Here is a 25,266-nt window from a genome sequence, read left to right on the forward strand (position 1 = left end):
TTCTCTGGTCTTTGGGTCTGGCATTCTTTTTGATTCATCATATGCAAGTTAAAAATTTCCTCAAAAAAAAAAAAAAAATTCCTCAAATCTCTAAACTCAGGATGACCAAGATGACTGAGATAAATAGTAGCACTCAGCCCAATCTCGTCCCAGTCCTGCATCAGGAGCAATAATTTCCTGCTTGTGCCACCAAAGGCTCCATCTCTATCCCTTTGGCTCTTCCTGAGGAGCCCCTTCTCTGTAGATTCTGGGCCAATGTGGGCTCATGTCTTATATTTCCCTTATGTCCTATTGATGGTACATTTTTGAAGACAGCAATTGTTTCATATTCACAAAATCATTCCAGTGCCTGGCACAATATCAAACACATAGTAGCTTCTAAATAGTTTCTGAATGAATAAGGTATTCCTCCCTGGTGCTGAGCTTTCACAAGTAGTTTGATCAGTGAGATTGGTAGAGGAATCAATGGCATATTTTCCATCTTCTTTACCATCACAGAGGTTCCTACTTAGGCTCTTTTCAGTATTTTGGAAGTGTCATAACCTTCAACTAGAGTCTTGGGGCAGATTCATGCATCACATAGCAGAAGCATGAGGCCTGGCAATTCAACTGAGTTACAACTCCAACTCAACCAAAGCTGCCTTCATCTGTGAACTTTTAACTGTAGGCATTGACCATCATTCACTCCATCATTTAATTCTTTCTTTGGGCTCAACTCTGGCATTTATAAATGAGGAAATAAAGAGAAATTATTTACTCTTACAGCTAAAGAGATCATGGCAACCTTATGAAGAAATACTCTCCCAATTGCAGTGACATCCCCCATATCTTACAGGTGATTCCATTCTACTGTGAAATAATTCACCTTTTCTCTTCTGCAAGTTTTTACAAATACCTAGTTTTAACTTCCTACTGTAATCAATTAAGGTAACATGAGGAGCACATTTTTTTTTCTAGAGGTGAAATTTTTTTTTTCCATTTATTTTTATTAGTTGGAGGCTAATTACTTTACAATACTGTAGTGGTTTTTGTCATACATTGACATGAATCAGCCATGGATTTACATGTATTCCCCATCCTGATCCCCCCTCCCACCTCCCTCTCCACCCGATTCCTCTGGGTCTTCCCAGTGCACCAGGCCTGAGCACTTGTCTCATGCATCCAGCCTGGGCTGGTGATCTGTTAGAGGTGAAATTCTATTTCATTAATATAAGCCATCATGCCCACAGTGAGAATTCATTTCTGATCTTAAGTTTCTCTTAATGAAACTTAACAATGAAACACTAGCCAAAGACCTGGGAACAATATGTATGTCAAGAGAGAACAGAGCCCCAGCAGGAATTCAGAGACTTCATATGTAAAGCAACATGGTTCTGGTGCTCATTTGAGCAGATGGGGGTCCCAAAGATACAGCGAGCCAGAAGAGATTGGAGACATTCTGCCTGTATATTCAAGGCTAGAGGGATGGGGCCATAGAGGACAGAGCTTAGTAACCAAAAGTATCAGAGATTATAGCATCCACAAGGGGTCTCTCAGCTGCTGAACCTGCTCTACTCTGTCAGATCTGTTGTTAGGTACCTGGCCTCAGAAGTTTTCAAAGGTTTTAATGTATCTCCCTTGCCCTAGTCAGTTGCGACGTCCACCTTAAAAACAGAAAAAAGCGCGCTTATTAAAAGTTAGTCAACAAAATGCATGTGGTTTCTATAGTCAAACAGACCTGAGTTCAAATATTGATTCTACCACTCATTAGCTATTTGCTGGACTGGAGCCCACCAGGTTCCTCTGTCCATAGGACTTCCCAGATTGAACCCATCTCCTGTGTTGCAGGCAGATTCCTTACCATTTGCACCACCAGGGAAGCCCCCATTAGCTATTTGATTTGGACAAATCAACTTCACTGAGTCTCAAGTGCCCCATCTCCAAAACAGTCATCTTTTGAGGAGGAAGTAAGGTGAGATACACAAAGCACTTGCCACATGATAAATATTAATACAGTAGCTACTGATATGGTTGTTGTTAAATAGGGTCTGGTACACAGTAGGTGCTCAATGAGAAAGTATTAATGGAATCCTATCATTAGGATTCTTATAGCAGATCTGAACAATGGGATAGGGACAGTTGCCTGGTACATAGGGTCTGGAGTGTAACCTCCAAGACAGGAGAGAGAAACCTAAAATAATCATGGGAAATAATAAAGATAAATCTTCACCCCTCCACTCCTTCTCACAACTCCCTTGCTTCAGAATTCTGTTTATTTCTAGACACACATGGTACTGGAAAGGCTCTGTCTTAATGGAGTAAAGAATTATCAACAATCCAAGTACAAATTAAAAGTTGTCAAGTGTATGATTGTTTTCAACAGTCTGGACTCTAAATACAAATAGGATTTTACTTAAAGTTTCATAATTGGAGATGTCTTTTTATTTCTCCTTTGATTATTTTCCCTCCAACCAATTCTCCCTTCACCACCACCACCATCACAGAATAACTTTGTCTCCCTGTAACATTAAACACAGCTCATTGTGTGTCCTGACCAGCTTCCCACCCACCCACCCCTACCTTCTGCAGGCCTCTCAATAACTGAGAACAAGACTGGCAATACAGCTGCTGATCAAGAGTGCATGTTCTAGGGGAAAAGAGGAGGTGGCTGGCTACACATATTATCCATCCATTAATGAAAGATATTGATAGTTCAAACCACTGAATCTCATTTAATGTGTTTTCACTCCATCAGGGGGAACCACTGGTGCCCAAGATAAAAATACTCTCTTAGCACGCAACCTTTGGTGAACTTCTTAAAAATTAATGACTGCATTTATTCATCTTTCCTGACTTTGGCCTTCCATCCATCTGTCCCTCAGGAAAATTGCATGCTCTTTCCAAAGGCTAATGGTGGTCATCTACTTTCTCAAAAAAGTCAAGTGACATTATAGCCTATAGCTCCAAGGATAAGAAGAACTATAGCAAGACATGACACAACAACAAATGAATGCTTTTCATGTTGTCTAGCAGCCTTCACCCTCAATGTGTATGAGTAAAATAAGAACCTGATGTTACTTTGCCATGCAGTCAAGATACTTTTATTGTGAGTGGATCACACGACCTTAGGGCTTTGTAAACTTTGGAAAGTGATGAAGGGAGTGAGGAGAGGGTGAGGCAGAAGGTCCTCAAAGCTCTGAGTCAGAGCTCAGCTATTTCGGGGGATTCCACTCACATCCCTTGAGGTTAGTAAAGCAGAAAAGACAAACAGTTCTGGCCCCTGATGATAAACAAGGGAAAGAACCCAAAACTCCACAGAATGTTGATGGATGAAAGAAGCCCTAAAAAGAACTACCTCAAAGAATTGGAGCATTCAAAGCAAAGGTAGTATTAGTAGAAATGTTTGTGCTAGGTGAAAGCTATGACTTGGTCCAGAACCTCCCTTAACAGAGCCCAACCAAATGTGTATCCTCAACCAATGGTAGAGGTAGGGTCCTCAGGATCATATGGAGCAGCGAGGAAAATCAGACTTAAGATTAGAAACTGCTATACAGAATCCAGATGTGGATTTTGAAGACTGGACTGTGGTCCCTGGGATAGGCTAGGAATCATCAGTCCTTTGAAAATGGCTGATTCATATCAGTGTATGACAAAACCCACTGAAATGTTGTGAAGTAATTAGCCTCCAACTAATAAAAAAAAAAAAAGAAGAGATGGTAAAAAAAAAAAAAAGAAAAGAAAATACATCCCGTGAACCTGTATTTAGGGTACAATGAGAGATGCAAAGTAGTGGCATATAAAATACTAATAGGTCCTAACCACTAAGAAATTATATTCTCATTAGAAAATGGGTAATGTGAAATATTGAGAACTAAAAATAAGAGAGACTGGTTCTGTAACTACTGATGCAACAAAAACAATTGGAATAGCAGAGGGAAGAGTGATTTCTCCCCTGTTCTGGGTATGGGCATTTCCAGCATGTTCTTGTTGTTAGGGGCTAAGTTGTGTCCAACTCTTTGTGACTCCACGGACTATAGCCCACCAGGCTCCTCTGTCCATGGGATTTTCTAGGCAAAAATATTGGAGTGGGCTGCCATTTCCTTCTCCAAAGGATCTTCCTGACCCAGGGATTTAAACTGTGTCTCCTGCATTGGCAGTCAGATTCTATACCACTGAGTCCTCCAGGGAAGCCCTTTATTTCCAGCATCCTCCACTTATTTTGGAGGATACTTCACTGTCTGTACTAAGGACTGGATGGAATGCCCCTTGGCCTCTTGCCCACACAGCAGGACAAGACATCTCAGGCTCAACCAGCCACTCATTCCCCTACCTTTTTCTGGATCTAAACCTATTGATGCAAAGACTTGGAGCCAAAGAAGCTCACTTAAAGTGTCCACAGTGGGATTCCGCAATGGCTGTGATGTCCTGGCCCTATGGCTTACCCAAGGCAGCCCCTGGCTTCCTGCTTCTGAGTGACTGGACCTGCCTCAGTTCTGGTCTGTTTGCTGGTTCTCCAGGTTTCTGCTGACTCTGACTGTGGCTGTGTAAGCTACTTTCTGTTTCTGTGACCCAAACTATGACTTCTGCAGCCATCCTAAAGTAAAAAGTAAAGTGAAGTTGCTCATTCGTGTACGACTTCTTGCAACCCCATGGACTGCAGCCTACATACGAGGCTCCTCCATCCATAGGGAATCCCTTATTTTTACTGTATTATTGTCAGCTTTTAAAAATAAGAACTATGCTTATTTATCTTTCCTAGTCCTGGAGTTCTCGATACACATGGCTCCTCAGGAAGACTGTATTTAACTGAAAAAAAAAAAAAGAAAAATTTGTTCAATTTCTTTTTTGTATGTTTTTCTTTTACCATCAGCTGGCATGACATAAATGCCCATTTTGGTATTGTTGAAAGAACCCTGCCCTTGGAGCCCAATTAAATTTTTCTTCTTACTTGGAATTCTTTGGGGCTTCAGACAAGTCACTAAACTTGCTAAGTCTCAGTTTCCTCTTCTGGAAACAGGGGCAATAATTCTACTTCACTGGACTAGTGTGCAAATTAAATGAGACATTAAATTGGGCAATAATAGTCTTTTCAATATTTGGTACTGAAACAATTGGGTATGCACTTGTAGAAAAATGAAGTTGATGCCTTCCTACCTCATATTATATACAAAGATTAACTAGAAGTGTATCACAAACCAAAATGTAAGAACTAAAACTATAAAAATCTTAGAAGAAATATGGAAGTATATCTTTATGACCTTGGATTAAGCAGTGAATTCTTAGAAATAAAAAAGAACAAGCAAAAAAAAAAAGATAAATTGGACTTAGCAAAATTAAAAAACCTCTGGAGTCTTGAATATGAAAAGTGAGTTCAAAAACTATACACAAATCTATACTGCTGGGTACTCCCAGCCCCTGTCTGGGAACTCTATTAACCCACAGCTATCTGTGTGGGACTGGAATTTATGCTACAGCAGTGAACAAATACTACAATTTCATAATCGAGGCTATGACCCAGAACACTGCCCAGATTCCTGGCTCCCTAGACAGCAGCCAAGCTTCATGGTTCCTGGGTTCCCAGTTCTGCGTGACTCTTCTCTAGAGGGGCTCTGACACCCCTGAATCAGCTTCGTCTTTGGTGGGACAGGCCCTCCCTGCTGCCAGTCTCTTCTCATTGGCTCCCTTGACCTGCTATCTCTTCTGAAAGCCTGGTTGATCAGGAGTAGGGGCTCCCCTCATAATGGGGAACTTGCCCTTTACCCCCAGGGCTGTTGCTGCCTAAATGTCTGTGGCCCAGATCAGGCTCTGAAGACGCTGCTATCTGAGGGGAAGGCCTGATGTACAGATGGGCCTCTCAGCTCCCACAGTCTCTGGCCTCGAGGATGAGCTATCCCATCTTCAGGAGTTATTAAGGAAATGGATACCATGAATATCTCCTGAGGATCACTCCAAGGAAAGAAATCCAAATACCGTTCTCTCCCAATCCTGTTGAAATTGCTGGCTTTCTCATGGGCAGGGCAGAGGGTGGTCTGGGGCAAGGGAGAGTTTTGTTTAATCCTTTGGTTTTTCTTATCTGGTCTTGCTGCCTCAACTTTCATACACCAACTCATAAACAAGATCACTGACCTGAGGTTCCATTGCAGATGAGTGGTGCTAACCTTATCCAGCTCTCACTCTGCCTTGTTTGGTTTAAATAGTTTCTTGTCATTTGAAGAATTAAGAAACAAAAACAATCCAGAACAACTGCCTCTTTTTTCAGGGCAATTCCATTCCTTTGAAATGGAAATTTTTAATATTGCACTGGTAAACTGTGAGAATCAGTTATACTGTTTATCAGTGCCAACAAGATGGCCTACAGACCTCCTTCTCACCTCCTCTTGTGGCTTCTTTAATTCCAATTTCTACTTCTTCCTTCATAGTTTTCTATGAGTATGAAATATATACAGGACACCCTATCTCTTCCAATTGTATATTTTCATCGTGACATTTCTATCTAAGGAGTTCATTAAAGCACAATACTTATACACACACACACACACACACAAAACTTCTGAGGATCAAAGGATACTATCAAAAAATGAAAACACAAGCCATAGAATGGAAGAATCTATTTGCAAATCATACATCAGATAAGGGTCCAGCACCAGAATGTACTGGATTTGTTTACAGTGAATGAGAGCAATTGGTAATAGCAATTGGTTCCTTTTGTGGGTGGAGAGAGGGATGGACTAGGAGTCTGGGATTAACAGATGCAAACTGTTATAGCACAGGGAACTATATTCCATACACTGTAATAACATAAAATTAAAAAGAATCTGAAAAAGTGTGTGTGTGTGTGTGTGTGTGTGTGTGTGTGTGCACGTGCATGCATACATGTGTGCATGTGGGTTGCCATTCCCTTCTCCAGGGGATCTTCCTGACCTAGGGATCAAACCCAGGTCTCCTGCATTGCAGGCAAATTCTTTACCATCTGGGGAAGTCCATATATATATACATACACACACACACATATATATAGTATACATCCTGGAGGAGGGCATGGCAATCCACTTCAGTATTCTTGCCTGTTAAATCACATGGACAGAGAAGCCTGGCAAGCTACAGTTCATAGGATCGCACAGAGTCAGACATGACTGAAGCAACTCAGCATGCATGCATTCATATAGCATATATATATATATGCACACACTTATTTATGAAACTGAATTACTTTTCTGTACACCAGAAACTAACACAGCATTATAAGCAACTATACTTCAAAAAAATAAATTTTAAAAAACTATATAGTAGTGATAATTGCACAATCTGTGAAGACACTAAAAATCACTGTTATATATTCTAAGTGGCATATAAATGATATCTCAGTGAAGTTACCAAAAAATTAAATGACAGTGTACACATAATAGAGTACATATATAAAATGTACACATTGAAACTTACATACAAGTGTACATGTAATAAGTGTTGAAAATGTAGATTTTTGTTGCTTTTATTTATCATGATTGATGATTGACTGATTAGGCAGAAAGTACTAAAAATAGAATGACTAATGAAAGAGACTTCAGGCTAGATTAGGATAAGAATTCTTCCCACCCAAAACCATTAAATTGATGTCTTTTTTGGTAAGAATCCTGTATATTTCTATCAGGAGCTCTAAATTATGTTCATATGTGTTTCATCTGCCATAAGTGTATCCAATACCCCAGATAGTTTTGTCCTCCTTGACCTTTACCCCTTCAGTCAAAACATGTTCCTGAGAAAGCATTCTCTCCACTTAGGGGTTAGATTCTGACTTTCTGTAGCCTCACCTCTCAGCATTTTTCCACATTGTTTACTTATCTTGAATGAATTTACCACAAAGTCTATTATTTGATATTCAAATTCTCCATATAAAGTCAAGAGTTTGCTTGGTTTGGGGTTTTTTTGTTATTGTTGTTGTTATTGTCATTATTCATTTGTTTTGTCTGTTTTTTCATACAAGTATAGCCAAGAGGTTAGAAGAGCATATGCCAGAATTTTAAGAGTGAGTATCTCTGGGTGATGATGGGATTATATGTAATTTTTCATCTTCTTCCACACAATCTGTGGTATTTTCCAAATGTTCTATAAAGAATCATTATTAAAGACACACTATGAATTAAAAATTACATACTTAAATATTATAAACTAGCCCTGAGACAGTTATCTCCAAAGTGAAGATGGTCCCAAAGACATATTAGAATGTTCACTGAACTAAATGTGTGTGTGAAAAAGAAAGAGAGAGTCAGATATGTGTACATTCTGCCTTTGTTGTGGTGCTTCCTGTGGGATTAGGAGGACATTTGTCTTTGCCAATTTCAGGTCAAGACTGCAGTCAAATGTTTAATCTAGTCTGCAGATTTAACATGGTGATTTGCATCATTGCTCACATGTCTCATGAACTTTCCCCTCTTGGTGGAATTTTTCCTAGATAAAGAAAACCTGAGTGATTTGTATTACCAAGCCACCACCCATACATTTACAGTCTTGGAAGAAGTTCTGGTCTAGGCAATAATTTAAGTCAGAAATATAACTTAATTAATGCACATCTTTCCCAAGCCCTGAGGGTCATTCCTTGGCACTCACATACAGCGGTGTTTACACAGACTGTTCTGGGGATACAATGGGGAAATCCTTTCAGGAGCAACCTCTTCTTGCAATCTTTTAGATAGAGGCTGAGAAAGAACCAGGATAGAGGAGGCTGGTTGAGGTAAGTGTGAAGAAGATGAAAGTTGGATGCCATCCTAAATGTGTAAGGACAAATGTCAAGAATCACAGTGATGTAATTAAGACATCAAGGAAACAGAACTGAATTTGATCAGTAAGAAGTCTCATAAGACAGAAAATGTCCCAGAAATCACAAACTGAGGCAACTCGAAGAGCTTTGATGGCCTTTGGATGTACTGAGTTGGCCAAAGTTCATTTGAGTATATCCGTAAATATGGTATAAAGAGCCAAATGAACTTTTTGGCCAACCCAATATTTTAGTCAGCCTACACAATATTATTCTTAAATTAATGCTAGCATTTAAAAATGGGATGATTTGACCTAAAAAACAGATTTTCAGCTTCTTTTAAATAATTTTTTAAAAATTAAAATACAGAGTTAGCTTTTATTCTGGCAGCAATTACTGGTGTTGTGTAACACCTATATCCTTTAGACATTCACAAGACATGCTCTCCAATTCACTTACTTCCTCATGAATCCCTGCTGTCTCTACCACAATGAAATCCAGCGGTATTTCCATTTATTATCATGATTTTGTTTTTCTTACTCCTGGCAGGCTTACATTGTTTATATCACCTGGAGATCCTTTGCAGATGTTGGGTTTGAGACTCTCCCTACTTCGCTCCCACATCCAAACCCCTTCCCTTGACAACTGCCTTACCACAATCATTCCTCTACCAGGAATTTCCCTTTTCTTTTGCTCACTGCTGCTTTGTTAAAAGACAGATCCAGATTCAATCCAAGGCATCTTAAACTTCTGGAAGAATAGAATGGTATGGCATAACTGGATTTGGAGTCAGTAAACTCAGACTCAAGTCCCAGTAATAACTGGAACTAACCTGTATTATCAGGAAAATGTAGGTTCAGATCCCAGCTCCTAAATTTTCTAGTTTGAGATCTTGAGCAATGGTTTTAACCTTTCTGAATCTCGTTTCTTAGCAGTGAATTGTAAATACTTGTCCTTCCTGCTTCACAAGATTGTTGTGAAAATCAAAAATATTTTAAGAAGGTGACAAAACTAAAAGAAGATTTATAAGAATAAATCACTTTAAGATAATTTGATGGGGCATGGGGTATAAATTATTAAAGCATTTTAGATGGATTGGTGAAAAATATATCTTACCCAATTTTCCCAATTCTCTATCTGAAACAGCAAATAGTATAATAATATACTTCGGAATTTGTTTTATATTTATATCTTAGTTAGTTATTGGCCACACCTCCTGTGGCATGTGGGATCTTAGTTCCCCAACCAGGGACTAATCCATAACCCTGCAGTGGAAGTGCAGAGGAAGTGTGGAAGTGTCTTAACCACTGGACCACCAGGGAAGCCCTGTTTCTCTAGTTTGTTTTTACCATTTACCCAAGTCTTGGATTGTCTACTAAATATGCAGAAATGTTCTGTGTGTATATGACCCTTCTCCCTAATTTTCCAGAAGACTCGCCAGCTAAAAATCTGTCTGCCACAATGCCTACAGTATCCACTATTACAGAAGCTTCTACATACAATTTTTTAATTGACTTATAACATATATCTCACATGTGCAACATTTATTTTTTTATTTGAGTGTTTACAGGTATAACTATGGCATTCTGATTTGTGACACCTAAAAAAGAGAGACTATAGAGAACCTGGTCACAATATTAATAACTCTTTTAAATTGTTTTCAAAACTTTTTCCAAATATGGAATTAATAGATATTTATTACAAATAATTTGGTTATGGCTGTAATTCTTTTTGTAGTTATTGTAGATTAAACACTGTTAACATTTGATACATTTCCTTCCAGTCTTTCTTCTCTGAGGTTATTTTTTCTTTAGCACCATTTAATTGACTACTTTTTCAAAATTCCTGTTTTAACTTCCTATATAATATATCATCTTATGGGTGTAACATTTTCCTTCTTTGATTACAATGGTGAGGCTGCATTTTACTGATTATGGTATTAACGTATGCGAATTGAAAACAAATTCAGCAAAACAAAAATGTACAACAAAGTAAACATGATCTTCTCATTTTAGTGGATGTACTTTCAAATTTTCTTTGTATGCAAACACATACATGTGAATAAAAACATTTTCTAAAAATGACTTTATAATACACACGTGTAGCCTACATTTTTCACTTACTGTTAATATCTCACAGGCATCACTCCTATCTACTAGATCATTACCTGTATTTAGTGGCTGTATAGTGTCCACTGTGTAGTTGTACTACAATTTATTTAACAACCACCTACCAGTGGGCTTTGGATTATTCAGTTTTCACTGGTATAAATGTTACTGTAATAAATATCCTATACATACTCTTTATAGACTTTATTTAAAATAACACTCTTAGCAGTGCATTGCTGAGTCAAAAATTATGCTTTCTCCCAGCCAAACTGCCCCCTTATTCATCCCAATTACATTCCCACTGAGAGTAGTAAATGAGAATGCCTGATTTCTACTTTTTCACCAATGAGGATGGTTTAATCACTGCTAATAATAGGTAACATAATAATACCTCATTATTTTCATCTGTATCCTGTTAATTTGTAATGAGGTTGAACATCTGTTCAAATGCTTCTTGGCAATTTATATTGCTCCTTGGAAAATTGCATTTCACTTCCTTTAACAATTTTCTATTGGGATAGTGATCTTTTTCTTATTGATTTGTAAGAGTTCTCTCTAGTTCGTAATTTATTTGACAGCTCTCCTGTTGATGGGTAGTTGTTTTCTTCATTTTAGCATTAATATAGTAATGAATAATTTTGTAAGCTGGTAATTATATATCACACATTATCTCTTTTGAATAGATTAAATTAGAATAGATTAAAATACTTTAACATACATTGTTAAAATGCTTTCCATAAAAGCCACACCAATTTACACTTCAGCTATCAGATTATGAGATCACCTACCTCATAGCAACCCATTTTATATCCAATCACAGTAATAAAACAGGATGCAGAGAGGTAAAGACATAAAGAGCATAGCATACAAGTCACAGAGGGAGAAGACAGTCAATCCTGCTACAGAATTTCTAGAAGCGAGGGCAGAGAAGATTGAAATGACTTGGTAGAATCAACATGGAGAGGTATGTATGAAATCTTTATCTCTTGTAAAGATTTCCCCAAAACAAGCTCTTTCATGGTTCCTTGAAAATGGGTGACTGCTGCAAATTTGAGACTAAAAGTCTAATTAACTCATTTAACTTCTTACTTTCCTAAATTCCACTAACAAAGTTCAATTACTTATTGTACAAATTACTTGCTTCTCTTAGAAATGCTAAATCCCAGGGAAACCAAGGAAAAAGAACACTGCCCCAGTATTGGGCAATTTCCTGGTGATAATATAAAAACAGTGACTCCTAAGACTAGGCTTGGGTGACAAGACGTAGTCATAGCCCTGCATTTTGTCAATCAAAGGACAGAAGAGTGTTTCAGACAACAGCTTAAGTCTTTGAAAACAAGCAAATTTTACTCATTCAGTAAGTAAACAAACAAAAAAACTGCAAACCCAAGGTTTCAAACTCAAATCAATGCTATTTCAAAGAAACAAAAACTAAGCAATTTCTTGGTTCTAAGATCTTTTCCCATGAACTCCAATCACATACCCTGTCATAAATGACAGCATGTGGAGCAGTGGCTGAAAGAACACAAGCAGAACGGTAATGTCTAGTGCAGAGAGCTGATAAGGAGTGCCTAATTAATGGTTCTGAAGTGCTTTCAAGATATAAAATCCTATAATAATATTAAATAGCACCATCATCATCCAGTTAAGGCAATTAACAGCCTGTTTTTCTTCTTTCAAACATAGGTGATCACACAAAAACAACCCTAACAAACTAAAGCCAGTTATACATACATCTTTAGTTTTACATATATATGTATATATATTTATATAAAAGCAGTTATATGTATTAAAAGCTAGTTATATGTTTTTCCATATATGCTTCAGCTAATTTTGGTTATTCTTCCCAACTGCTGCTAGTTATGGATCATATCATAATCACCATTGTCTAATCAATAGCATCAAGCTTACCATGTGATTGAAACTCTATTATAAAAATGCTGTTATATTTTTCATTTGTTTTTAGCAAACAATTCAAGTCTAATTTTTTTAGGCCACAGCAAGCAGCTTGTGGGATCTTAGTTCCCTGACCAAGGATCAAACCTACACCCACTTCCCTTCCCTTCCACCAAGGAAGTCTCTCAAGTCTGATTATTAATGATACCACTCTGTTGTGTCTCTTTCCATTTGGTTCTTAGTCTTTATTTACTCTCCCCTTATGAAATCTTACTCCCTCCTGGGATTTTTTTATAACTTTGATGACTTCTAAATCATTTTATTAACTCAGGCCTCTTTTCCAAGCTACACGCATATGCTTCCTAATGCTAATTGGCCAGTTTCACCAGATGTCCCATAGATAGCTCAGCCTCTCATACCCAAAGACCAGCTGACAAGACTCCTCCACTCCCATAAAAACTGCTTCTTTTTCCTCTTGGGTAATGATGTCACTAGCCTGAGTCACTCATGCGCTAAAGGTCAGCTGGCCTCTCTCTTTTCTCTCCTCCTTCCTTTCCCTTCCACATTCATTTCTGCTGATCTAAGTTTTAGAATCTCTGTTTTATCTGTAACGCTCTCTCCATATTTAGGACGTTGGTTTAAGTACTCCCCAGTTCCTGATAGAACCATCACTTTAGCTTAACAATTGCAATCCCCAGACACCTTTTTATTCACACATGGACAAGTCTGCCAGCAGGCTGTTTCACAAATGATAATATAATCACATTACTGTTTTTCTTAAAGTTTTTACTGACACCCCATAGCCAATAGTACAAGGCTGTTTTTGGACAAAGATATACTTGTCAAAGGAGGAGAATAGACATATTTAAGATGGTATTTGCTTGATTTATAATTTTAAAATATTTAACTTATGTGAACCTCTAATTGCACTCTTGCCTTATGCTCAAAAATTGGAAAAGGTGGACTTAACTCTGAGGTGTCCAATTACTCTGGTTTCTCCCCTTGTCTCTATAGATTTGCATAACATTTCATATAATAGAATATATATATTCAATATGTGTCCGTTTGTGTCTTCTCCATTAGCATAATATTTCCAAGATTCATCCATATTTTAGCAGGTATCAGTATTTAATTCCTTTATATGACTTGATAGTATGGATATACCACATACTTTTTGTTAATTATGCATAATACTGCTAAGAACATTTGTGTACAAGTTTTCGTATGGACATACATCTACGATTCTCTTGGGTATACACATAAGAGAGGAATTTCTGGATCATGTGGGAACTCTATGGTTAGCATTTTGACAATTGTCAAATCTTATCTAAAATGGCTACACCATTTTACATTCCTACCAGCAATACATGAGAGTTCTCATTTCTCTACATCTTTGCAAGCATTTGTTATTGTTCATCTTTCTCATTATAGTCATTGTAATAGGGGCAAAGTGGTATTTCTCCTGCTTTTGATTTGCATTTTACCAATAACTAATGATCTCAAACTCTCTCAAACCCTCAAATCATGTGCTTACTGGCAATTTGTACATCTTTTTAGAAGAAAATTACTTTGAATCCTTTACCCATTTTTTAAAAGAATTATTTGTCTTATGTTTGATAGTGGGAGTTCTTTATATACTTTGGTTGAATATGTCATTGTATGAGACACAAGTCCCTTATTAAATTTATGATTTGCAAATTTTTTTTTCCATTGGGTGGGCTATCTTTTCACTTTCTTAAATGATGTCCTTTGAAGTACAAAGATTTAATGTTGATAAAGTCTTTATTTTTCCTTTTGTCACTTTTGATTTTTGTGTTGTATCTGAGAAAACTTTACCTCATCCAAAATCATGAAAATTTACTCCTATGTTTTCTTCCAAGAGTTTCATAGTTTTAGTTCTTACATTTAGCTCTGTGATCCATTTTGAATTAATATTTGCTTGAGTTGTGAGTTAAGAGCTCCAAATGTATTCTTTTATACGTGGACATCCACCTTTCCCAGCACCGTTTGTTAAATAGACTATTCTTTCTCCCTATTGAATTGTCTTGGCACCACTGTCAAAAATCAATTGATCATAAATGTAAAGGTTTATTTCTGAACTCTCAATTTAATTTCATTGATCTATATATGTAGGTTTATACTAATAACATACTTTTTGTTTGTTTTTAGTACTGTTGCTTTGCAGTAACTTGAAATCAAGAACTGTGAGTTACAATTTTGGTCTAAAGATTGTTTTGACTTTCTTGGTAATTTTCATTTTTTTAAGATTTATTTATTCACTCTTGGTTGTGCTGGGTCTTCATTGCTGCGTGCAAGATTTCTCTGTTTGTGGCTAGCAGGGGCTACTCTTTATTGTGATGCGCAGACTTCTCACTGCAGTGGCTTCTCTTGTGGCAGAACACAGGCTGTAGGCACATGGGCTTCAGTAGTTGCAGTGCAGGGGCTCAGTGATTGTGACTCACAGGTTCCAGAGCAGTAGTTGAGGTGCGTGGGGCTTAGTTGCTCTGCAGCATATGGGAATTTCCCAGACCAGGGATCAAATCTGATTGGCAGGCAGAGTCTCAACCACAAGACCACCAGGGAAGCCCCCTGTAATTTTCACTTCTTACCAATCTTACTATCAGCTTGCCATTTCTGAAAGAAAAGGCACCTTAGATTTTGATAACAATTGTGTTCCACTTCTAGATAAATATGGGGAGTATTGTCATCTTAAAAATATTAAGTCACTGAAGGTATGTACATGGAATATCTTTCCATTTATTTTGGCCTTCTTTAATTTCATTAGCAATACTTAGTATTACAAGTCCTACATTTTTGTTAAAATTCTTTCTAAACATTTTTCTTTATGAGGCCATTATAAATTGAGCTGCTTTTTTTAATTTCATTTTTCAACTGCTCACTGCTATTGTATAGACATGCAATTGATTTTTGTATATTGATCTTGTATTCTGTAGCATTAATTTGTTTATTAATTGTATTTTAAATGGATTCTTTAGGATTTTATATAAACAAAATTATGTCATCAGCAAATAAAGACAGTTTTCCTTCTTTATTCCAATCTAGGTGCCTTTGGATTTATTTTTCTTATCTAATTTCTCTGGATAGAACTACAGTACAATACTGAATAAAATAATGAGAGCAGAATTTTATCTTTTCTTGATTGTAGGCAGGAAGGTCTTTTACTATTAAGTATAAAATTCAGTTCAGTCACTCAGTCATGTCCAACTCTTTGCAACCCCAAGAACTGCAGCACACCAGGCCTCCCTGTCCATCACCAGCTCCTGGAGTTTACCCAAACTCATGTCCATTGAATCGGTGATGCCATCCAACCATCTCATCCTCTGTCCTCCCCTTCTCCTCCTGCCCTCAATCCCTCCCAGCATCAGGGTCTTTTCCAGTGAGTCAGCTCTTCACATCATGTAGCCAAAGTACTGGAGTTTCAGCTTCAACACCAGTCCTACCAATGAACACTCAGGACTGATCTCCTTTCGGATGGACTGGTTGGATCTCCTTGCAGTCCAAGGGACTCTCAAGAGTCTTCTCCAACACCACAGCTCAAAATTATCAATTCTTTGGCGCTTAGCTTTCTTTATAGTCCAACTCTCACATCCATACATGACTACTGGAAAAACCATCGCCTTGACTAGACGGACCTTTGTTGACAAAGTAATGTCTCTGCTTTTTAATATGCTGTCTAGGTTGGTCATAACTTTCCTTCCAAGGAGTAAGAGTCTTTTAATTTCACGGCTACAATCACCATTTGCAGTGATTTTGGAGCCCAGGAAAATAAAGCCTGACACTGTTTCCACTGTTTCCCCATCTATTTGCCATGAAGTGATGGGACTGGATGCCATGATCTTAGTTTTCTGAATGTTGAACTTTAAGCCAACTTTTTCACTCTCCTCTTTCACTTTCATCAAGAGGCTCTTTAGTTCCTCTTCACTTTCTGCCATAAGGATGGTGTCATCTGCATATCTGAGGTTATTGATATTTCTCCCAGCAATCTTGATTCCAGCTTGTGCTTCTTCCAGCCCAGCGTTTCTCATGATGTACTCTGCACATAAGTTAAATAAGCCAGGTGACAATACACAGCCTTGATGTACTCCTTTTCCTATTTAGAACCAGTCTGTTGTTCCATGTCCAGTTCTAACTGTTGCTTCCTGACCTGCATACAAATTTCTCAAGAGGCAGGTCAGGTGGTCTGGTATTCCCATCTCTTTCAGAATGTTCCACAGTTTATTGTGATCCACCCAGTCAAAGGCTTTTGCATAGTCAGTAAAGCAGAAATAGATGTTTTTTCTGGAACTCTCTTGCTTTTTTGATGATAAGCGGATGTTGGCAATTTGATCTCTGGTTCCTCTGCCTTTTCTAAAACCAGCTTGAACGTCTGCAAGTTCATGGTTCACGTATTGCTGAAGCCTGGCTTGGAGAATTTTAAGCATTACTTTACTAGCGTGTGAGATGAGTGCAATTGTGTGGTAGTTTGAGCATTCTTTGGCATTGCCTTTCTTTGGGATATAATATTAGCTGTAAGGTTTTTGTAGGTGTCCTTTATCAGGTTGAGACAGTTCTATTCCTAGTTTGTTGAGGCTTTTACCATTAAAAAGTGTTGGCTACTGTCAAGTGCTTTTTATACATCTATTGAAACAATCATATGGTTTTTCCCTTTATTCCATTAATATGTTGTTGTGTTACATTGATTTTTTTCCTATGCATAACCAGTCTTTCATTCCTGGAATAAACCTTACTTAGTCATGGAGTATGATCCTTTTTATATGTTGTTTAATTTGGTTTGCTAGTATTTTGTTGGCAATTATAGTGTCCATAATAGTAAGACATATCAGGCTATAGTTCTTGTTTCTTATTCCCCTAGTATCAGAGTAATAATACCCTCTTCATAGACTGAACTGGAAAGTGTTTGTTTCTCTTTTATTTTTTGGAAGAGTTTGTGAAAAATTAGTGTTAATTCTTCTTTTTTGCTAGAATACAACAGGTAGCTACCTGGCCTGGGCTCTTCTTTGTGGTAAGTCTGTTGATAACTAATTCAATATTTTTATTGTTAAAAGTCTATTCATATTTTGTTTTTTGAGTCAGTTCCAGTATTTTGTGTCTAGGAATTTTTCTATTTTATCTCGATTATCTAATATAATAGCCTAGTTGAATTAATATCTAGTTTATTTCAACACTGTACAAAAGCTTCACTTTTATAGAGCTAGTCTCCATTGTCCTCTTATTGTAATACACATTACACCTTTATATATTATAAGCTCATCAATATAGTTTTATGCTAATAGCTTGCAAATGTCTTTTAAATCAGGCAGGAGGAAAAGAAAGGAAGTATAAACAAAAAATACATGTAAACTGCCTTTTATATTTTAGCAGTGCTCTTTATTTTTTGGTGCAAATTCAAGTTACTGTCTAGTTCCTTTTATTTCGGTCTGAAGGACTTCCTTTAGTAATTTAAGGAAGGAAAGGTCTGTCAGTGACAGAGTCTCTCAGATTTTTAACCTGGTAATATCTTGCGTGTGTGTGTCAGTTGTGTCCAACTCTGTGACCCCATGGACTGTAGCCCACCAGGTTCCTCTGTCCAGAGGATTCCTCAGGCAAGAGTACGGGAGTGGGATGCCATTTCCTTCTCCAGGTAATGTCTTAATTTATCCTTATTTTTGAAGAACAGTTTTGCTGGATATATATCTAAGTTGACAGTCTTTTTTTTCTTTCAGTACTTTGTATTATTCCACTGCTTTTTGACCTCCATGGTTATTGATGAGAAACTACCTATTAATATAAATGAGACTTCCTTATACATAACATGATGATTTTCTCTTGCTGCTTTCAAGATTCTGATTTTTTACAATTTGACTATAATTTGTTTCAAAGTGAACCTCTTTGAATCTATTCTACTTGAAATTCATTGAGATTCTTGAATATATAGATTCTCATGTTCCATCAAATATGGAAAGTTTTCAGCCATTTTTTCTTCAAATATTCTTTCTGTCCCTTTCTGCTTCTCCTTTCTTTCCCAGATTCTCATTATGTGTATATTGGTATACTTGATACTGTCTCATCAAAGTTCTGCTGATTTTTCTTTTTTTCCTTTCTCTTTTCAGATTGAATAATCTCATTTGTTCAGTTCAGTCAATCGCTCAGTCATGTCCGACTCTTTGAGACCCCACGGACTGCAGCACTCCAGGCCTCCCTGTCCATCACCAACTCCCTGTCCATCACCAACATGAATTTACCCAAACTCATGTCCATTGAGACGGTGATGCCATACAACCATCTCATCCTCTGTTGTCCCCTTCTCCTCCTGCCTTCAATCTTTCCCAGCTCAGGGTCTTTTCAAATGAGTCAGTTCCTCGCATCAGGTGCCCAAAGTATTGGGAGTTTCAGCTTCAACACCAGTTCTTCCAATGAACACTCAGGATTGATCTCCTTTAGGATGGACTGGTTGGATCTCCTTGCAGTCCAAGGGACTCTCAAGAGTCTTCTCCAACACCACAGCTCAAAATCATCAATTCTTCGGTGCTCAGCTTTCTTTACATCCAACTCTCACATTCATACATGACTACTGGAAAAACCATCGCCTTGACTAGATGGACCTTTGTTGACAAAGTAATGTCTCTGCTTTTTAATATGCTGTCTAGGTTGGTCATAACTTTCCTTCCAAGGAGCAAGCATCTTTTGATTTCATGGCTGCAATCACCATCTGCAGTGATTTTGGAGCCCCCCAAAATAAAGTCAGCCACTGTTTCCACTGTTTCCCCATCTATTTGCCATGAAGTGATGGGACTGGACGCCATGATCTTAGTTTTCTGAATGCTGAACTTTAAGCCAACTTTTTCACTCTCCTCTTTCACTTTCATCAAGAGGCTCTTTAGTTCTTCTTCACTTTCTGCCATAAAGGTGGTGTCATCTGCATATCTGAGGTTACTGATATTTCTCCCAGCAATCTTGATTCCAGCTTGTGCTTCCTCCAGCCCAGCGTTTCTCATTATGTACTTTGCATTTGACCTATCTTCAAATTTTCTGATTCTTTCTTCTGCCTACTTAAACCTTCTGTTGAACCCAGTTTCTTTGCATGTCTCATTATTTTTCTTGAAAAGTGGACATTTAAAATAATATAAAACATCAATACTTGAAATCATATCATTCCCCTAACTATGGTTTGTTGTTTTTGTTTGTTGTTGCTGTAATTATTCTTCCTATTTGTTTAGTGACTTCCCTAACCATATTCTGTAAAATTTGCATTCTTTTTCATGTGTGGTTAGCTTAGTGGCCAGATAATGGGTTAAAACTTCTTTTAAAATAATAATAAAAATAATGCCCTCAGCCAATAAGTTCCAGGCTTTGCTGAGGGGATTTCTGTGTATAGAGGGGCACACCTTCAATTTGCCAGCTCTTTACAATTCTTAATTTTCACTCCCTGCTTGTGCAGAGGCTCAATGTCAGTAATAGATGAGAGATTGGGGCTTTCTCAGGTCTTTCCTGAGAAAATGCACACCTCTGTGCATGTGCATGCCTTTTATATTTCCAGGAATATGTGAGCTTTTGAAAGCCCCAATGGAAATCTCATTCCACAACACTGAAAAAGACCTGAAATTGTTAATTCTGTGGGGCTGAAAGTTTGTACAATTACAAGAGAAATAACCCACCTTCTAGGATTTTTGTCCTAAGTGCAACTTTTCATATCTTGATCACTACTTATTTAGTTCTCTCCTACCTACTTTTATATCATCATCTATAGACCCACAGACTCATTGCTGACAGTCAGCATGAATATGATAACCAGAAACCTGTACTGATATTTCAGTCCTGATGACTAGATTTACTTTGTTAAGGCACAAAGTAGATAATGCAGTAAATTAACCAACCAGTAGGATGGAAACAAATCTTCCCTGGTGGCTCAGAGGTTAAAGTGTCTGCCTCCAATGAAGGAGAGCCAGGTTCAATCCCTGGGTCAGGAAGATTCCCTGGAGAAGGAAATGGCAACCCACTCCAGTGTTCTTGCCTGAAGAATCCCATGGATGGAGGAGCCTGGTGGGCTACAGTCCACAGGGTCGCAAAGAGTCGGACTGAGTGACTTCACTTTCACTTTCACTTTCAGGATGGAAACAAAACTAGGAAGTCTTAAGTGAAGAGAGAGCAACCACAAAGATAAATTATATGGAGGGTTATAACTAGAAGTGAAGGATATAAACTTAGGTTTCAAAAGTCATGGGATAAAATCTGATTTTACAACTCGCCTGCTCTGTGACTTGAGAAGACACTCTTCTACTCAAAACCTCTATTCTCTTTGTAAGTGGAAGTAATGTCACCTCATCAAGATATTTTTCAGATTAAATGAACTAATTATATATAACACTTAGTGTACTGTGTTACTCAGCAAATGATATTATTAAATATCCTCATTGAATATCCTCAAAAAATGATATTAGGTAGTAGAATAATCCCAGTCCTAAACAGATTAACTACAGCTACATAAATATGTTTCAGCTTTGAAAAACAAGGTATGTTTCAAAACTGAGACTGTCACCAATAGACAGTCTTGCATCTCCCACCAGAGACATTTCCCAAGCTGACTGATATCCATAAATCTCTCCCAGGTGTTCCACATGCTACCCTCCTATATAAATCATGGACTTCTGGGGAACATGCCATTCACATGCATTCTTACTATCAACATTCACTGGGCACATATCAGGCATTAATTTAGCACTGGTGAAGGGTGATGAATGAGCAGATAGGGTCCCTACCATCATAGAGATGAAATTCCAACAGGGGATGAAGGCATGCTCTGGTGATTCCATTACAGCATTAAAGACTAAAAAACCTAATATGGCATTTCCCTGATGCTCTCACAGCTCAAATTCTGCAGTGATCCAGATTTCACCCAGATTTTACCTCCCATCCAGTGGCATTTGAAAATCAGAGTGAAGATCATGTGGTAAATGCTATATTTCTGCTGTTCCTGCCAGAGGTTTGGGGTATTCTGAAAATCTGTTTAGAAAAGATCCCAGTATCCTGTCCTTAGGTTTATGTGTTTTCAAGAAACAGAAATGCTCATTTTGGTGGAAGAGATGACTGCAGAGGCAATGTGCTCCTGAAGCTGGCAATGGTGGCATCAGCTTCCTGAATCCTAGCTTTGTATAGTGACAGAGATGTAATGGTAAATTTTGTTCTGTTGTTCTGAGCATTATCTCAGAAGCTCTGTTGGCTCCCCAGCACCTGCAGGATTTCACATGCCACCTAAAACAAATATGAAATCCCTTTCTGCTTGAACCAGCTGAAATGGATCATTACTGAATCCAGACCAATGGAGGGAAACAAATAATAGCAACATAAACAGCACAAGCATTGATTGTAATATATAAAATAAAGACAGAGTGATGTAAGGTAAGGAAAGACTTTTCAGACAGAGTGGTCAAAAGGTCTTCTTGATGAAATGAACCAAAGCAGAGCCCTCATACAAAGAAAAAGCTAAGGCAAGATTTAGACAGTTCCAGGACCAGCAAATAGTCATAACACAGGCCCAAATGTGGAAAAGAGTTTATTGCATCCAGTCTTCAGAAAGAGTAGTATGATTAGAGATTTGGGGAAATGTCACAAGATGAAACTAGAAAATTGAGTAGGGATTACAGCTTCTCAAAGTGTGGTCCCAGGACTGGAACCGGTCTGCAAACTGTTTGCTTAGGATACATGACAGGGAATTCCCTAATGGTCCAGTGGTTAGGACTCCAAGCTTTTGCTGCTGAGGGCCCAGGTTTCATTTCTGGTTGGGAAGCTAAGATACCACAAGCCACTTGGCCAAATAAATAAATTAATTAAAATAAAGGATCCATGATAAGCACAAAATTTAAGAGTAAATGTTTAGAAATATTGTAGCAATTTGGTATTGCCACAACCTTGAAGCAACATTTTGCCACATTTAATAAAATTATTTGCAGTCCAAAACAGACTGGAAATTAAAAACAAAACCAATCTATGAGATAGTTTAAGAAGCACTGTCCTCCATGTCCAGTCTCTCAAACTTTTTCTGTAAAGAGACAGGCAATAAATGTTTTAGGCTTTGTGGGGTCATAGGATCTCTGTTGCAACTATTCAATTCTGTTATGATAGCACAAAAGCAGTTGTGGACCATATATCAGCAAAGGGGTTTGGCTGGGTCTAATGAAAATTTATCTATTAAAAAAAATCATGGTGATCAGATTTAGTCTGTGATGCCTAGTTTGTCAACCCTATTCTAGGCCACAGGAAGAAGACTGGGCTTGACTCTAAAATCAACAAAACCCATTTAATAAAGGATTCCCTCACCCTTGCCCCTTTCTCATCACTGTCTACGTGTGTGTGTGTAAAGTCTTTACATCATTGACTCTAAATCAGAAAGGACTTTGAAGCTCCTCTCACTTCAATTCAGTGTTCTGATAGCAATCATAACAAATGGAACCTCTGCTTACAGCACTGGTGTCTACCGGCAGGATTCTTTTGACTCTTACCTGCATTCCTAAGAAGCGATGATGACACCATTGACCTTGTATTAGCCTGGTGAACAACTGACAGATCCAAGAGGCCACAGCCTTCCATTCTCCACGGCCTCACAGTAAGTTTCCATTGCATCTGAGTTCTTAGATCACCTCCAGGGCCCAATTTTTCGAGGTATACCATGCCATTCTCCTTTTGTACATAGTTACGTTTGTGTCCACAGGTACTCTGGTGAGCGCTGTACATCACTGACTCATTTGGTGTGTCTGAAATGGTTGTATGGGACAAGCAGCCACCACATGTGGAGCCATGTTTACCCCTGGGCTCCAACACTGCCATGAGCAGGAAGGCCTTCTGCATTTGCATGCCTCCGTTCACACAGCACCCACTTCATAAACCCAACCCAACACCCACACAGTAGGTCACCGTATACTCTCCACACCCAGAACACAGACCACTGTGTGTGTGAGAACATGCGCCCCAACAGCAGGTCTCTCACGTGGAGGGCAGAGCTGAAGCAGCCCTTTCTGAAATCTCTTGTATTTAAGATTTCTTTCATTGACCCATAACAAATTTAATAGCTAAAACTTTGCTCTTGCAAGTTTCTGTAAAATATTCCTTCTGAGCCTACCACCGTTTATCTTGGCAGCAGGTAGCTTGAAGAGTTTTGGAAAGGCTCAGCTTGGCATAGCCTCAGAGCTACTGGCACATTAAAGATTAATAAAGAGCATTGAACTGCAACGTGATCCTTCACCATGAAATGTGCAAGATTCTTTGTTTGCAATGAACAAAACCAAAGCCAAAAAGGGCCAACTGTGACAAGCTAGGATCAGAAACAATCAGGAACTGTGTGTGTCTTTCACTGGTCAATTGATGGATAGCAATCAATACCCCTCATCAGCCCTACTCTTCCTAAACATTCTCGGGAATTTAAGAGGGGCCTGGGAGTCCAACCCACAGAGCCGGGTATTTACTGAGCTTGCAGAACCATAGAGATAGTGCAACCGCAGCTGCCCTCTTCCAGTATGAGTGATTCAGAACAAATTCCCAAGTTAGCAGCTTCTCCAAGGAAAGTTGAGATAAAGCAAGGCATTTCCAAACATTTGGGATTTGCTTGAGTAAGACAGAACACTTGTGTCTGATTGAATATTAACCCAGGAGGAAAAATACACTTTCCGCATGCACAGGCAAGGGGCTGGTGACAGAATGCACAAGACATTGATGATGAAAATAAAAATGAAACAAGCACATACAGCATACCTATTGGTTCAAAGGAGGAATCTGTTTGTAATCAACCTCAGGACACTTGGACACAGGCAGCAAATCCTGGGACAGATCAACAGAGGCAAATATTGAAAAATGTGTCCTGAATTCTGGAAAAGCACTGGCAGACTCCACATGTGTGCTGGGTGATGCCCTGTGTCTATTTACACATTGCAATACCCTCAAGCCCTCCAGAAAAATCACAGGCAAACCCTATGCTCTGCAAATCAGAGATCTGAAGCAGAGCACTGAGCATGTTGGAAGCTCTTGTCTCCACACCAACAGAAACATTAAAGAAAAAAGAGAGAGAAAAGAAAATTCTGACCTTACCGAAAAGGCATAGCAGGGACGGTGAATATGTTCACTTTAGCCCACTCAGTGCTTTCTCTTGCATTCGGTCAGTGTTCTAAGGCTACTGAGGAGAGTTCCTGGGGTTTTCGGATCTTCCTTCAAGAGTTTTAATCACTGGCTTCCCCAGACCGGGTTTAACAAACACCGCTGTGTTCTGTCAATATTTGTATGCAGCACCGCATTGGGCAGCCAGCCAACACAGAGTTTCAAGAGGCAAGGGGAGAAAACTGACACCCTAACAAACATGCTTCCCTCTTTTGTGTCTTTTAAGGTGGTGCTCAAAGTGTCATCTTTGATGATGACAGCAACTAAAGATACCCTCTTTGGGGGACTCTCTCCATTGTCCCCCAGCCCCTGGCTGGGCTGCCCGAACTGGGTTCCGCAAAGTTTGTTTTCTGTCTCTCTGCCCTGAAGTTCTCCACACAATCACCCGGC

At 38.5% G+C, this 25,266-nt stretch overlaps 1 protein-coding gene across 2 annotated transcripts in view; it reads right to left on the minus strand.

The window, feature by feature from the left end:
- NCKAP5 (NCK associated protein 5) overlaps positions 1 to 25,029 on the minus strand; it is a 1,111,865-nt gene extending 1,086,836 nt beyond the window's left edge. The window contains exons 1-2 of one of the 2 annotated variants that reach the window (XM_043487515.1): positions 24,811 to 25,029; positions 24,478 to 24,543 (exon numbers count right to left, since the gene is read on the minus strand). The gene's annotated coding sequence lies outside the window, so the exon portion shown is untranslated. The remainder of the gene's footprint in view (positions 1 to 24,477; positions 24,544 to 24,810) is intronic. The other variant, XM_043487514.1, reaches the window with a different exon arrangement.
- Between the last annotated feature and the right edge of the window lie 237 nt (positions 25,030 to 25,266).

The sequence above is a fragment of the Cervus canadensis genome, chromosome 15, assembly GCF_019320065.1.
Source record: "Cervus canadensis isolate Bull #8, Minnesota chromosome 15, ASM1932006v1, whole genome shotgun sequence".
Lineage (NCBI taxonomy): Eukaryota > Metazoa > Chordata > Mammalia > Artiodactyla > Cervidae > Cervus > Cervus canadensis.